Raw genomic sequence first — 16,522 nt, 5'->3', positions numbered from 1 at the left:
GTTGCTGCCTATCAGGTCTTCCCATCATACCTCGCAGCGTGAGCTGGGTCTTGGTGGTCTGCCGTGTGGATCTTGTTGATGTAGTGAGCGACCCCGTCTTGGCTAGGAATGTTCTTGCCGGGTAGGACTGAGGGGTGCAAACTCGGATACACAGTGGTTCGCTGGCTCCCCGACTCCCCCACCGCCGTTGCTGAAGACTAGGGCTGGTGAACCACCCCCACGGAGCCTCGTGGTGGCGGAAGGAAGGTTGAGCGGGGACACCCGCTCGCGATGGTAATCCAAGACCTTACAGGGTTAGGTCAGAAGTAATGGAATAAGCACACTATTTTGCCAGGCAGGACTATGGTGACAAGCAGACACAGCCCAATAATAATATCCCCCAGCTGGACCTCCTCAGAGTTTCGCGCCGTGCATACCGCCATCAAAGAGCCCCCCACGGAGCGAGGGTCTTCCTCATAGTACCTTATGCGTGCATTTGTGCACTATCGCGCTACTCCGTGGGATGCCGGCGCTTCAGCAGGTTGTCCCGGGTCAGTGCAATCTCCGTGAGGCGGGCGTGCTTTAATAAGAGTTTGTATCGCGCTCCCTCGCACTTCGGCAATGGGCTCACTCTCTCGGGCGGTGAATTAGAACTACGCTGTTGGTAGCGCTCACCACTATGGTTAGCGCAGGAATGACAGGGCGTGAGGGGTGACTCACCGATCCTCAACACCGCAGGCACCGCAGCAATCCACCGGGTCATACGCTCTCCGATGGGGCTAGTCGAGTCTCGCCGGTCTGGGCGCCGCCATCTTGCCGCCTCCAGGTCTCGAGGGGCTCTATGTAGGCACTAATCCCCTTCGCACCCTCCACGCTCAGCACAGACGTGGGACTGCACTTCACCACACAGTCAAAACTCCACCACACCGTTGAACTGCAACGCGACTGTGACTGCGGCAAGGGTCTCGGAGGCCGACAGTCGACTCACCGGACGGCCGCCATCTTGTCCATCGCTCCCACCTGCGAGTAGATTTGCAGATATCACCCGCTGCCGTCCCGATGACCAAGTGCAGAGCCCCACACCTGAAGCACGTTATGTTCCGATCCACAAAACAATGATTTTCGGACGTGTTTGGCCGGGTTAGCAGTGTGTTTTGTTGAAGGATGTCGGACGTCAAGCGGAGCTGTGGTCTCACACAGCCATTCCGCTGTGCGCCCCCTAGCGCCTCATGTTGATGCATTGTTCCTAGGTGGCTGTACTCTAGGAGTATTCTGCTGGTTCCCTCCCCTATATTGCTCCCTTCCTGTATTCGCTCCTTGGAGTTGTGCTATCATTACCCTTTCCTTCAAGTCCTTCTTTTTCCTTTCTGTAGCCCTGTCATTTTTGTTTCTCTGATGCTCGTAGTACTGGGCCATTTGGAGAATGGCCGTCGGTTTAGATGCTGCCCAACTACTTTCGCTGGCTTGTAGTTTCTGGGATACATCTGGCAGTACTCCTTTGATGTAGTTCTGCACAAATAAGTGGTGTCCGGTTGTGGTGGATATGTCTTGTCCACTGTAATCGGAGAACACAGTTTCAAATCTGGAGAAGTACTCTGAGACATCCTCTTGTGGTTTCTGGCAGCATGCGGTTACTATGGACCAGTCTATCTTTTTCTCTGGGATCAGCATTTTCACTTTCTGCACTATTTTGTCAGGGAGGTCTAATATTGGTTTAACTGGTTTTTGACCAGGGTTCCGCTGTTTATCTAGTGTGTCGAGTTGTTCCCAGGTATGCCCAAACAGTTTGGTATGTTCTACTTTTCTAATCTATTTCCACACATCTGCTGGCAAACATAACCCAAAGAACAAGTCTATTTCGGCAAGTGTCATTATTGTTGATCCCAGAGCGTTACCTAGCTTGGTGTAAAAGGCGTTGGGGTTCTTTCATAAATCCGGCAAAGATTTACGGAATGTCAAGATGTCCTGTCTGTCCTATGGCTGATACACCCAATTGTAGACCACCCTTCCTCTAGCGTCTTGATGGTTTATATTGTCATTAGTCCCTTGTCCTCTATAAGGTACCCAGTAAGGGGCAGCTTCTTTTATTGGCATCATGCTACCTGGTTTTTCCGCCGGGGGTCCTGCTATCTTAGTTGTCCTATCCCTATCTATCTGTCCTTGTTCTTCGAAGCGACGCAATACTTCTAGTGTGGATGAAAATAGTTCTGCAACATCGTTGTCGCTTTCATCTCCGATGTCTACCTTCCCATAGAGAGCCGCTAGTCGCTCGGGCCCTTCGTCTTGGTACTTCTCTTCATAAGCAGTAAGGGTGTGGTAACAGAGATGTACAATAAAGTATTGTTTGTGGTTTTCAACATAGGAGTCGCATATGTCAGTTACATATTCTTCTGTTTCTTTCCTATCTGTGAGGATTTTAACTATTTTATCAATGCCTGCTCGCTCATTTTTACTTAATCGTGGGACCCTTGGTGCTCCTATTTCTTTTGTTCCTACCTCTACTACTGCATCCTTTGATGAGGCATTTGGTGTGGGTGACTCGGTGGGAGCAGAGGCGGTGGAGACTGAGGCGATCGTGCCTTCTCCAGCTATACTTTGGGGGGCCTGGCGTTGTACTACCGGATGGGTAGGTGCATAAGGGGGTGGCATGTATATTATTGGGGGACCTAACAATAAATCATCATCTACTCTCTGTTTTGCTGTTAAATGGGGTAAAGGGTTAAGGGCATTCTAACAGGGCACTGACCTGATATGTTTGATTCCTGTTCCTTTTTATCGATTTCTTTTTCTTTTAGTTCTTCTTCTAACTTTTTACAGGCTTGGTAAGCTGATTTTAGCATTTGTTTATCTTGTCTAAATTCGTCTTTTTTCTTTCGCTGAGCTGCCTCTTTTCGCCATAAACCAAAACTATCAAACATGGCTGGCCTAGCTTTCTTTTTGTGGAGAGCTAATTCTAACGTTTCTATTTTAGTGGGATCGAAAGATCCCGTCAGTGGCCACTGATTTACCCGGTCCTTCCTAGTGTACTTATGCCATAGTTTGCTATAAGCTACGGTGGCTAATCCATATTTTACGTACATGTCCTAGTTAGGGGTGCCTTCCGGCGGTGCCGGATGACTGACCTCTAACAAACGGTCCGGTCCAAAACAATCAAACAATCTAGAGAAAACAGGCATGACGTATTTAGCGGTCAAAATGAATATCTCAATTAATTTTAGACAATAAGTCTGCACTACCTGTCCTTCGCTGTCTGCAAAGAGAGAATATTCCTATTCTACATTGTTTGCAAGCAGGGAATGTCTCAAATAACTCAAATAGGAATACTAGTATTTCTATAAATCAATCAATCAATTTAAGTAGTTTTTTTACGACCTTACCCAGACCGTATAGACAGTTCTTAGTCTTCCCCTTCCAGCGCCTGGTTGTCCTCTTACTCCAACAATCAATGCGGCGTTCCTGTAAGGTCCCAGTCAGGACTGCAGGTCACTCAAGAGAGGTCTGTTCGGAACCGGTGAAGTTCAGTCGATCGGCAGCCAGACGAGGGTCTCTTTCAGGCAGGTGCACTCCAATCATTTAGTCGTTCACTCCGTCATTAGGACCTCTCTACCGGACCCACGTGTCTATGATGGACGCCACCGTTGGGTCGCCAATTTGTGAAAAGCAGCGAGTCTTCTAAGACCCCCAATGCTGCCCGGTGGCAGGGTCCCACCTCTAATTCACCTTGGGTTCGTTACCAAAGTAGTGAGGAAAGTGCTGGAAACTGGAAGACAAGAAAAAGGTTTATTACTCTTGAGAGGAGACCACGTCAACTGCAGACACCGGGATGTCTCAGGGAGGTGTTCTGCTGGCAATTGCTTTGGCTCTTCCTTTTATACAGGTTTGACACAATGTATTTGTTTCATTTATCATGGTTACAAGCTTTGAGTCTCCCCCCCCGGGCAGGTTTTCACACAAGCCCAACATTGTTTCATCAACATGGTTACATAAGCCCAACATTAATTCTCCTCCTACCCAGGTCAAAACAGACAATTTAATCTTGGAGCTCTACCTTGCTTCAGGGTCTAAAACATGTGATACCGGCCAGATCTAAGAGTCCGTTCGGTTCATAAAAACAGGTCCCATTGTTGGCAAAAACAAGTCTTGCTGTGTGCAGTGCAATAAACCATGTTTGCAAGAGTCTGTTTGGTATTTGGAACCTGTTTGTGTAGGAGTATCCATGAGTTTGCCTGTAAACAGAGATGAGAGGAAAAATGAGTTTGTGGTTGCAGGTTGTGTTGATGTTTGTCGTGGCAATAGTTTACAGCCCCCAGCATACATATCAGGTTTGGTCAGAGAGTCAGAAGGATGCTAGCAAGGACAGGGTGAAACGAATGTGACCAACAGAGTACAAAATGGCTGTATTTCACGATATATGATATATTGGGGCGGTGGTACTGTTCTATTCGGACACAATCTATTCAGGATGGTTGCACTAAAAAATAATAGGTTCATAATGAATACTAGCTATGCAGCGGTATATTGTACTAGTTGTTCATAGGATTGTAGGTAGTTACATTCTCTGACAATTCTTACCCGTATTCTAAAGAATTTTTAATGAATGGTTGGTGCTAAAAGCTGAAGAAACGATCCCCCGTTAACCCGTGTGTCTTCACAGCTGAGTAGGGTAAAATCGGGCTCAAAATAACGGCTGAATAGAATCATATATATCATATATCGTGAAATACAGGTAATTAGCAATAGAGATATCGCAGTACTTTATTAATATTCATAGCACAAATTCATTTATATCATGCCCTAGATTCATGGCCATTTGTTTTTCTCGATAGCCGATTACACTCATTCAGGCAAAGTCTCTTCACTCGATACTGAACAACAGGGGCAATTGAATTTAAAAACCACACGGTTCCAGCTCAATATAAAGATCTCAAAACAGGTAATAAAATAACTAGATAGACTGTCACTTAGTAATTAACTTTGGAATCATTCGTCCTTATAGGAAATAAAATTCCTCACCGTATTAAGCTAAGGGCTCCTCCCCTCTACCTGAATACCTTAAACATGTTAAAATTAGCCCTTAAGTAACATAATATGTGTAAGGATTAAACAAACACCAGTTCCTTTTTTCCTCTCCCTTTACCCTCTGCTTATGACTTGTGCACTCTCCGTTTATAACCTGTGCATTCTCCTCTGTAGGCCTTTTCTATAAAAACTTCACTATAATATAAAATGTTAACTGTTGTTGCTTTAACTATACCATTGCAACTGTAATTATGTTTCTCCTTGTATTTTTCTGTATGTTTAAAAAAAGATTAACTTATGTTATGCGGTATATCGTGAAACTCTATCAATTTACTGGCCGATACATTGTAGCAAACTGTATTTACCACCACAAACTATTTAGCATAAAGACACATTTTTAAACATTGTTTATTCATTTTCAGTATCATGATGGTAGTGTCCTGAGGAAGACACCTTCAACGTGTCGAAACGCGTAGACAGGAAACCATCTCCCCATTATATATTTCACTGTATAAACAATGTATATCTATTAATGGAATTTGTTTTATCACTTTTTATCAATACGTCAATCATTTAATTCATGACACTTTTTATGAAATTTATTAAAATGTACTTTCCATGCTAAATCAGTGTTTTATTATTAATTTTGTTTGCTAATTGAATTGTGCCAGTCATTATATTTGTTTCCCTGGGTATGCTACTTTACGTCCAAAAGTTCTGTACATCAAAATTCTATTTTTTCTACTCTACGTATCATATAGCCTAGTCAACCTGTAGCAACCTATGCTCTGCTACCAAGAATTACTGGTGCAGCGTGGCTCCAAAAATTCTTCATAAACCATTACCTTAACCCACGGAGCTATTTACTATTTTCTTACAACTGGGCCCATAACTCTTACCTTTCATTCACTCACACATTTATTCTGCTCCGAGGATTCAGTGAAGACTAAAAGGAGAGTCGCGGTGCTATTGGGAGTGTCTAAACTTAACATGTATACATTATTTACAACTACAGTTTTATTTTAATACCATGGTTTTTTTAAAGGAAAATTTTAAAACACCCCACTATTCATTTTTTCGATGGATCAGCTAGTAAAAGTTAACTAAAGGACAAAAAGACCTGCTTAATTCTCCATTTATTTAATTTTTATTTAGAGATTAAATCTTCTAGCATGATCTGTACGTTTTACTTGAAGGAAATATTTCAGTTATAATCCTGAAAGAAAAGTTGAATTCAAAACATCTATTTATGAGCATGACAGTTTAGGAAAATAAGAAAGAGGTATATTACCCAAATGAAGAGATGCAGACATCAGCACAAAAAAAACACAATAGTTCCCAAAGAGACACCTCTCTATCTCTCTCGATGTTCCCTTCTCATAGGACTTCTCACCCATTCAAAAGTTAAAGTTCAGAAAAATGTCAAAGTCCCTGCGCCATAAGAAAAATTTCGCAATCCGACAACATTTTGGGGTGCAAGGATTAGATCGAAAAGCAAGCTTTTTTCAAAGTCTCAAACGACCTCTTTCACTAACTTATCTATCTAAATTCGTAACTCTTATGTACTAGAATGTCCGTGATTGGTCAATTTAGAGTTGGATGGGCATCACCTCATCGCTTTACTGTTCCATTTATGCAAAGTCAACCTTATGACTAGAAAAATAGTGGTGCTAATGTTCACACTTTTACTTCCTTCGAAGTGTCCTTTAAATTGTTACTAAATGTCCCATTCCCATGAGTTAACTTGCTGACTTCAACAAACTTGCCATGTACTCCATGAGGCAGGCCATGCTGTCCTTGACCCATACTGCTCAGGCACAGGCAGCTCGCGCTTCAAGCTGGTGCATGCGTACTTTAGACCGCCATCTCGGAATTACAGTCAGCTTCCATTTTGTCCTGTTCACACAGGCCTCAATTCAGGAACTATTAAAGAAACAAATACAAATAAATGTAAATAATAATATCCCCGTTAGTATTTACCTAGCTTTAAGCAACACATATGCATATTTTTACTTACCAATCTTCATGATTTATGCCACAAATAGACAGACAAAAAGCACATTCATGCAATTTTCAATTAGATTATGACAAATGCGTACCCTTTATAGCACAATATATGAAAAAATAGTCAATTATGCTTGGCAATTTCATGCAAATTAATATCCCAAGTGTATTTGTGTGTGTGCATCTTATTCTATTGTGGAAAAGTAAATTTTGCCATGTTCTGTGTCCCTACGTGTTCCCCGTCCTATGTTATGTGTGCATGATTAATATGCATGTGTATCCCCCATGTTTGATTAAAGACGCAATTACAGTTGTGTCCATCTCTAGTATGCCAGTTTCCAGTTCTCGTGAATACTACGAATATTAGGCCTATGTAAAAGTTACGTTGCCACGTTTCCCAGTGTGCACGTTATTTCATTGTAAAGTCCCCGTTTCTAGGCCTCAAAAGGGCCCGGACACCAGATTCAACTCCTGTCTCCTGAGCCCTCGCTGAGGAGCGATACAGCCCCCACCTGTGTTCCTGACCCTTCACTTACTTCCTGCCTCACAGTGCCCGGTTCAGCCTGGCTCTGCCTGCTAGTCTGCCAAGAGTATGTTATGATTCTAGTTATCAGTCCAGCCCTCCTTCTCTGCATTCCTAAACTACTGAATCGCATCAATAGTTTCCGTCATCGTCTAGCCTTTACGTCTCCATGTAAGAGAAATACTGTATTTATGGTCATTTAATATTCTTCAACACGCACTACATGTAGAATAATGCATGCACCAGTCTTAGAGTCTGTTAGCCTTTACCCCGATAACTTTTGGATTCTATCAACATGTTCTCTAAACATCAGATACTAGATAGTGTTAGGTACATGTCGCCCTGACTCTCCAGACTTCAGTCTCTGCTCCTAGTACAGAGTTCATAGCCCCCAGCTTCTCCTAGTAACACGTCATTGTCAGTTTGCGCGCACTATTAGGTTAGAGGTCCCGGCTCCTTAGGTAGCCCCCTCCATGTTTCCGCCCCATTTATGACATATTCTGTTACGTTTACATCACATGTCTATGTATACGCCTCCTGTTACACCCACTTTCACCCTTATCTTTCGCGACTGCTATTGACCACACCCACTGCTCCGCCTATTGTATGTATTGCAATGCAACTGTTTTAGTATATATGCTTGTGCACTGTTATTAAATGTTACGCCGATCCCTTACCCCAGTCCAATCCTGTCCCAGGCAGCGCTGCCATCCCATTCCTGTGCAGGTTGTCCTGTTCCTGTCCTTTATGCTGTATTAAACCTGCAAACTCCTACTACCTCGAATCTTGACTCTTATTTATTGAGCTATCTGTTATTGCTATGTCCAGTCAAACCTAGATCCGGTATTATTTATTTATATACCACATAATGGCGCCCGAATAGGGACTTGCCCTTTCCCCACGCGCCGGTGAAGCCACGTATGCCCCCTGACCCTCTGCAGCCGTGACGGAACCATACCGGCCACGTGCAGATATTTCTGCTTCAAGTATCCCTCAGGCCCACGGAGGAGACGGAGGTTGCGGTCCAGCATCCAGACGAGGCGGTGGAGGAACGCGGCGAGTCCCGACCAGAGCCCAAGCCGAGAGTCCAAGGTCTGAGGTATCCGGAGGCCCACCCGTAACAAAAGTCCGAAGTTCGTCCGTCCGGCGTCGAAGCAGTCCAGTCCAGTCCGAGGCCTTCCGTTCTTGCTGCCCGGTGAGTACCGTTGCTGGGGTAGTATCTAGACAGGGTCAATCTAATTGTCTCTGGTCCGTGGGTTTGGTGGTACACAGACCCAAAACGAGCGGGTCCTGACGTGTCTCTTTTTTGAGACCGGTAAGTTTCGTACTGTTTCAGCAGTGCATCTAGTTTCTGTTCTAGTCAGTTCTGTTCTCGAAAAGATTCATGTGTTCCAAGTAGTATTCTGTTCAGACTGTTATTTTTAAATGTCATTCATGTATTTTAATGTCGTGGTATGAGAGTGGTGTAATTATCGTGTTCATTTTGTATTGTATTGTGTCCAGATTACAGTTCAGTCATGCCGTTATTTTCCAGACTACGTCAGTTAAAAACTAGAAAAGGTCTGTTAGAAGAAGCAGTTCCTGTCCCGCCTAGGGACAGTCCAGGTCATTTTATGTATCAGAAGCATGGCATAAGTGCCATATTATATCTAGATTTATGGGTGGAGTACACCAAACAGTTAGAAGAAAAGTATAGATGGCCCGTATCGGGTACATGGGATGCCGAGTGCATTATGCGAGTAGAAGAAGCATTATGGAAAAAGAAAGCCAGACAGTCACAGAAAGATGCCATCGAGTTATGGCGCAAAGAATCTCATAAAAGAACCGAAAAAGAAATCAGAAAGTCAGAATTAAGTAGAGAATCCTTAGAGCGAGCCCAAGAAAGGGAATTAATCGAGATAGGTGAACGAGTCAAAACCGAACAGTCAGACAGACAGAGGAATGCCCTCATTAAGGGTATGTATCCTCTTCTTGCCGAGGGCTTGCCAAAAGCGACCCCGGAGGCATCCAGTAATTTTCCGCCACCATTAGTTCCGACCAAGCTACGTCACAAACCGACCGCAGCTGATATTTTCATCTCGTCCTACTTGGACGACACGGTTCCAGAATATGCAAATCCTGTTCCGCCAGTCCCTGTAAATAATGTAAATCCTGCTCCTCCAGACACCGGAGTACCTGCTACGGTACCCCCGGTCCAGCCTATATTGCAATTTCCCGCCGCGCCAGTACGAAGAGTATCAGTCGACGATCCTAGTTTAGGGGCCGCAGGAGGAGGTCCTCCTGGTACCCCGCCACCACACCAACGAGTAACGTTAGTCGAGTTACATGAATGTGCGTTACAGCGTACGCCCAAATATAAGTCCGTTGCAGATATCCGACGAGCTCTTACTGAATGCCGCTATGATCCAGTCGCAGGTGATGATAGTACGGTTATATATTCCATACGTGTAAGACGGGTGACCGGGTATTTGGACACCCTACCGAATATGAAAGAAGATCTAGACAGAATATATCGTTTCATCCGTACAGGGAATGATCCAGAAAGTATTGGCGAAGCCATGTCTCAAAGGAAAGCTGAGATCCAGCTCATGCTATTAAAGTTTCTGATTAATTGTTTAATAAGGGAACAAGATTATCCGACCAAAGATCCGGCCGAAATGAGAATCCTGACAAGGTGGAGTGATAATATAGCCGAGGGTAAACACAGAACTATCAGTAGTATAGAGAGTATGTACAAGAGAATTCGTAAGGAAATAATAAAGTTACACGAACAACGTAAAGCAGCACAAGTAAGCGAGAAAGAGAATGACTCTTCTACTGAAGAGGTAGACGACGAGAATCCCGCCAGAATAGCGTATGTAGGAAAATCTAAATTTCCAGACCGCCATTTACGCCTAGAACACAAGTCAGTTTTTCATCATCCAGCACCAGAACAAGGTTCTCTAGAACAAGTATTTCAAGCTACCGATCATATTCTGAAATCACGAATCGGTTATAGTAAGTTAAATACCATGCATGAACAAGAACTAGCCCGATCAGCAGTCCGATGGATTACTGATTCTACCACTTTTCCAGACGAAATAGTGGCACAAATGTTTCTGAAACTGCCCCCAGCCGAGCAACGACTGGTGGGTATGTATATGATCCAGCGCCTCATTACTCTGTATGAGGGTCAACATTCTGATCCAGGTCCGTTACACGATGTCCTGAACGAGTTACTCCAGTATAGATGGAAAGGTTTAGGTACCGATTTAATTAGTGTCATTCTAGAACAGCGCCACAAATATAGAACGTTCCTGAACCCGCATTTTGTTCATGTTTCACCTCCAGAAAGTAAACCGTTTTACATAGATAGACAGAATCCGTTACGAGAAGTACACCCAGTCAGGACAGCAGGTGGTGAAATGCAAAGAGTATTTGTTTACACCCCGATTACAAAGATGGAACTCTTAGAGATGAAGAAATTAATTCCCTGTCATGACAAAGATCCAGCAGGGTTCCACCGAGAATTAAAAGACATGCTCCGTATGGGAGAATACACGTATCCAGATATAATTAAAATGCTAAAGGTCCTGTTGCCCGCAGGGGTATACGAGTAACTCAAGGAAAAAGAATGGGAGGTGGGAGAGAAAAAGATCGATTGGGCAGTTCTAGAAGCTGAAGATAAGATACGAGTACCAGGTACCGGTCTTGGAGAGAAATGTAAAGAATTACCTGAATTGTTAATACAAGTTTTGCCCAGATTATTAGCCACTAAAAAGGAAGACTGGGATGCAATCTCAGCCTGTAAACAGAAACAAGACGAAGACACTAGTGATTTTTATTCTAGATTTGAAAAATGTTTTATTATAAACAGTGGCTTGAAGACGAGTAGCGAGTCGTACCCTCATCTTTTTGTTACTAAATTAGTCGAGAATTCTAGTCCACAAGTTAAGAATCGAGTTTTAAAGGTCGAAAGTACATGGCAAGCTAGTACCCCGTCCCAGATGTTACAGATGCTCCAATATCACCAGAATAGAATCAGAGAAGAGCAAGAACACGAGAGAAAACGTATGAAAGACACGAAAATGAAAGTACTAGTTGCACAATCTGTTCCTCAGGACAGTCAGAAGAGGGGTCCGAATCAGGCCAGTCATCCTGCAGCTCCCGTTAAAGGGACATGCAATTATTGTAAACAGCCAGGTCATTTCATAAACGAGTGTGCAGTTCTGAAACACAATATAGCTACTGGTAAGACTAAAGAAAGACCACGTCCGCCTAGACAAGAACAAGTTTCACAGACTTCTCAGCCACAGAATGCACAACAGACAGTTCCAGCACCGCAGCCTATTGCTGCAACACAGCATGTTACACAGCAGATGTACCAGTATGCACAGTCTGAGTATCCAGAGTATCAACAGTACTCATGAAACAGCCTAGAGAGGGAGGTAGGCTTGCCTCTCATCGAGATTCCTGTAGATCAAGAAGGTCCCTATGTTCACAGTCAAGTACTAGGGAAAGACAGAAAGTTTCTGATTGATACAGGGGCAAGTAGGACCACCATCAGTCACGCCGAAGTTCCAGGGGCTCCGCTCTCAGGCTCTAGAAATGTTTCCCTTGGATTTTCAGGAAAGCCTATTGTAAATGAGATATCTAAGCCAGTTACTCTAGAAGTAGGTCCGTTGTCCCGCACTACTGATCTGTTACTTACGAAGTCATGTCCAGAAAATCTGTTAGGTATTAGAACACTGAAAGAATTAGGTGCAGTTATTTGCTGTTCCCCCGAGGGAATACGACTGTTTCTACGTGACTTTAAGGGTCACTATGTATTACGAGATTTTGATCCGAGATTGTCCAATGTTCCGCAGCATCTATGGGCGCAAGGTCCAACTGATGTAGGTTTCATGCAAATCACACCCCATCGTGTGACTCTCAAACCAGGTGTAGTGTTACCACGAATCAGACAGTACAGATTGCCACCTGAGGCTGTAGCAGCCTTATCCAAAATTATTGACGAGCTCATCGCTCAAGGAGTAGTTGTAGAAACTACTTCCAATGTATGTAATTCTCCGATCATTCCAGTCATGAAACGTACTGATCCAAATGCACCCCCAGTATATCGATTAGTGATTGACCTTCGAGAACTCAATAAATGTATTATTCCCCAGTACCCAGTTGTCCCAGATATTTCTTCCCTATTGACAGCCATTGATTCCAAAGCCTCATTTTTTACAGTCATAGACCTCAAGAACGCGTTTTTCAGTGTCCCCATTCATCCAGACAGCCAGTTTCTTTTCGGATTTTGTTTAAATGGAAGAAGCTATATGTTCACACGAGCTCCTCAAGGTTTCACAGAAAGTCCTAGCATTTACAGTCAAGCACTTAAAAGACACACTAGACAACGTTCACATGCCAACTGACACTGCCCTGCTCCAGTATGTCGATGATCTACTGATCACAGCCCGTTCTGAACGTGCTTGCGAGCGAGCATCACTTACAGTCTTGTATTTCCTTGCCGAGATGGGGCACAAGGTGTCCCCTTCAAAGCTTCAATTCTGTGTACAGCAAGTGATCTACTTAGGCCACTTACTGTCCAAGTGGGGTAGGCAGTTGACACCAGACCGTATCCAGTTAATAGCGAGTCTTCCTCAGCCCAAGACACAGAAGGAGGTACGTGCTTTTATCGGCCTTACTTCTTATTGTAGACAATGGATTCCTCAGTATGCATTTCTAGCTAAACCACTGATACAGTTAACGACACAGGAGGCAGCCGTATCGACTGTCCTCCCTTGGACATCTGAACATACACTTAGTTTCAATGAGTTAAAGAAAGCTTTATGCCAAGCTCCAGTTCTAGCTACACCGAACTACAGTAAGCCTTTTACACTTTTCGTCACAGAACGCGAAGGTACAGCATTATCTGTTCTCACACAAGATCAAGCAGGACAATACAAGCCCTGTGCTTATTTTTCGAGCACACTAGATCCTGTAGCCCAGGCTCTGCCTGCGTGCCTCAAGTCAGTTGCAGCCACAGCTCTAGCTATCAGACAAAGTGATTCCATAGTATTAGGACACTCCTTGACAGTACAAGTTCCACACTCTGTGGAAGTTCTTTTAAATCGAACACAGACTCAGCACTTGACAATTGCACGTTTAACAGGTTATGAATTGACACTGTTCCAGCCACACATAGAAATCAGACGCTGCAACGTTCTAAATCCTGCTACACTATTACCGTCAGTTAATTCAAATCCAGCCACACACGACTGTGTGGAAGTAGTTAATATTATGACTAAGCCAAGACAAGATCTGACAGATATTCCATTACCAGATCCCGACCTGACACTTTATGTGGATGGTTCATGTATGAGAACAAGTACAGGAGAACTAGTAGCCGCGTATGCAGTGACTACTGACACTGAAGTTCTAGAAACACACCGTATTGACACCCTGTCTGCTCAAGCAGCAGAGCTAGTTGCTCTGACACAAGCCTGCATACACGCTAAGAACCTGAAAGTTAATGTTTATACAGATTCACGCTACGCATTCGGAGTCGTACACGACTTTGGAGTGCTCTGGCAGGAGAGAGGTTTCATGACTTCTCATGGAACCAAGATTCAGCATGGTCTCCTTATTCAAGCTCTGTTAGATGCCATACATTTACCGACATCTATTGCTATCATGAAGTGCAAAGCACATACGAAAGTTACTGACATTATTTCTCAAGGTAATGATCTAGCAGATCGAACAGCCAAGCTTACAGCACAGACTCCAGACATTTCAGTTAATCCAACACAGACACATACTCCAGCTCCGACTACCTGTATGACAGTTAAGGACCCTACTCAAGATGTCATAGATATCCAGTTACATGCTACTCCCGATGAAATCAAGAAATGGTCCGAACAAGGAGGGGTCCAGACAGATTAGGGATGGGTAACGAAGGGTAGAGCCACATGGTTTCTCCCCGACTCTATGGTTCAAGTCATTATCAATACCGCACATAGTCCAGCACATTTAGGAGAAAAAGCTATGTTAGACAGTATCCAGAACATTTGGTTCAACAAGCATTTACGAGCTGCAGCCAAGCAGAAAGTCCGTACCTGTATGATATGTTGCCAGTTCAATCCAGGTAAAAGTGTCCCGGTGGAACAAGGTGGATTCCAGCCCCCTGACCACCCTTTTGAAGTCCTCCAGATGGATTATATTCAGATGGAGCGATGTCGAGGTTTCAAGTATGTCCTTGTAGTTGTATGCGCTTTGTCCAGATGGACAGAAGCATATCCAGTTCCAGATTACACAGCCGCGACCACTGCCAAGCAGTTGGTTCGTGAATTCTTCCCCCGTTATGGACTCCCTAGGGTCGTATATTCTGATAACGGCCAGCCATTCTCATCTGAGCTCATGAAACACGTTTCCCTGTTGTTAGGGTACCAGTGGAAGTTCCATTGTGTACGCCATCCTGAAGCAGCCGGTCTCGTAGAGAGACATAACCAGACCCTGAAAATCCGCATTGCCAAAATATGTAAAGAGAAAGGTGTAGACTGGCTAGTAGCTCTGCCAGTCGCTTTGTTTTATATGCGCATGGTCGCACATTCCAGATCAGGTCTGTCCCCGTATGAGGTCGTATTCGGCCGCCCCCCTAACATGTGGGGTACACCTAGACCCCGAAGTATTACCGATGTTTCAAGTAATATGCTGACAGATTACCTAGCTTCCTTGATGTCTGCCCTACACTCTTGTCGTTCGCAGGTTGCCGCCGCATTTCCAGACAATACCGAGGTGGCACCGCATGAGATCGTTCCCGGAAATCTGGTTCTTGTGAGGAACTTTGATCGTTCAAGTCCGCTGGAGCCTCGCTGGAAGGAGCCAAAACAGGTCCTCCTGGCCACCCGTACTGCCGTCAAGCTGGAAGGCAGGAAGGGCTGGGTCCACCTGTCTCACGTGAAAAAGTTTTATGGATTAAAGACTGTTTCTAAGAACATTCCCGAGGATTTGAAAAACTGCCAAAGTACTATTCTTAAGGACTGTCCCGCAAAAGACAATGATACTAAACCCTCCCTGTTAGAGAAAACTCCGCAACAGGAGTATAAGAAGAAATTAAGGTCTAGTAAAATAAGTCAGCCAGTTTGATTGTCTAAGTCCTCCCCTAGGTGAAACGGTTAGACCGGTTTCTGACATGTATAAAATAGACCCCCATAGTGAGAGAGTTAGTCAAAACTCAATCCGATGTATCGTTTTTCTAAGTTTCATATTGTTTTTCAGCCTTATGATTACCTGCACAAGTTATGCATTTTATTTGTGTTTTCCAGTTTCTCATGTAAAGAAGTCTTCTAATGCTACAGTAGAGCACACGTTTAGTGATCTGCCTCCTCATGAACTATCTTATCGTCTTGCTATGCGTAATAATTCCTTTATCCGCATGTTACATTATTCACACCAGACCAGCAATGCCACTAATTGTTGGGTGTGTGGTCGACTTCCCCCTTTCCAGACACCGAAGGGAGTTCTGCCACTCTTTCCTTATCCATTTTCACATAACGGTTCATGTGGAGCATGGTCCACGTTAACGTCATCTTCAAATGATATGTCCTTTCTTAACAGTACATGTTTTCCAGACAAGCAAGGTCTTCCCCACAGAACAGGGTTAGATCTAGAAAATGAAGTTTATAATTTAGGTAATTATTCTTCGAATTTTATGGTCCTGAATGTTCAGTCTGATACTACTCCAGACTTACCTGCTATGTCAGTACTACCAGTTAAAGGCGAATTATGTGTCCGAAAGAATGGTTCCGTACATGTAGGACATAGTGATTGTACTACTATTGTCAAGTATAGTGACAGTAGGAAATCTATTTTTAAAGCTTCACGTCATTCTTATTTTGTTTGTGGTCAGACCGCATATGTTCGTCTGCCCCTCGATTGGGAGGGAACCTGTTACATTGCCTTCCTACTGCCACCAGTTTTTCTAGCCCCACCTGACTATCATAGGAATTCCCACCTAGTACATACTAGACA

Source organism: Lissotriton helveticus, chromosome 3_2, assembly GCF_964261635.1.
Source record: "Lissotriton helveticus chromosome 3_2, aLisHel1.1, whole genome shotgun sequence".
Classification (NCBI taxonomy): domain Eukaryota; kingdom Metazoa; phylum Chordata; class Amphibia; order Caudata; family Salamandridae; genus Lissotriton; species Lissotriton helveticus.
The sequence above is the reverse complement of the archived record's forward strand: the minus strand, read 5'-3'. Positions refer to the sequence as shown.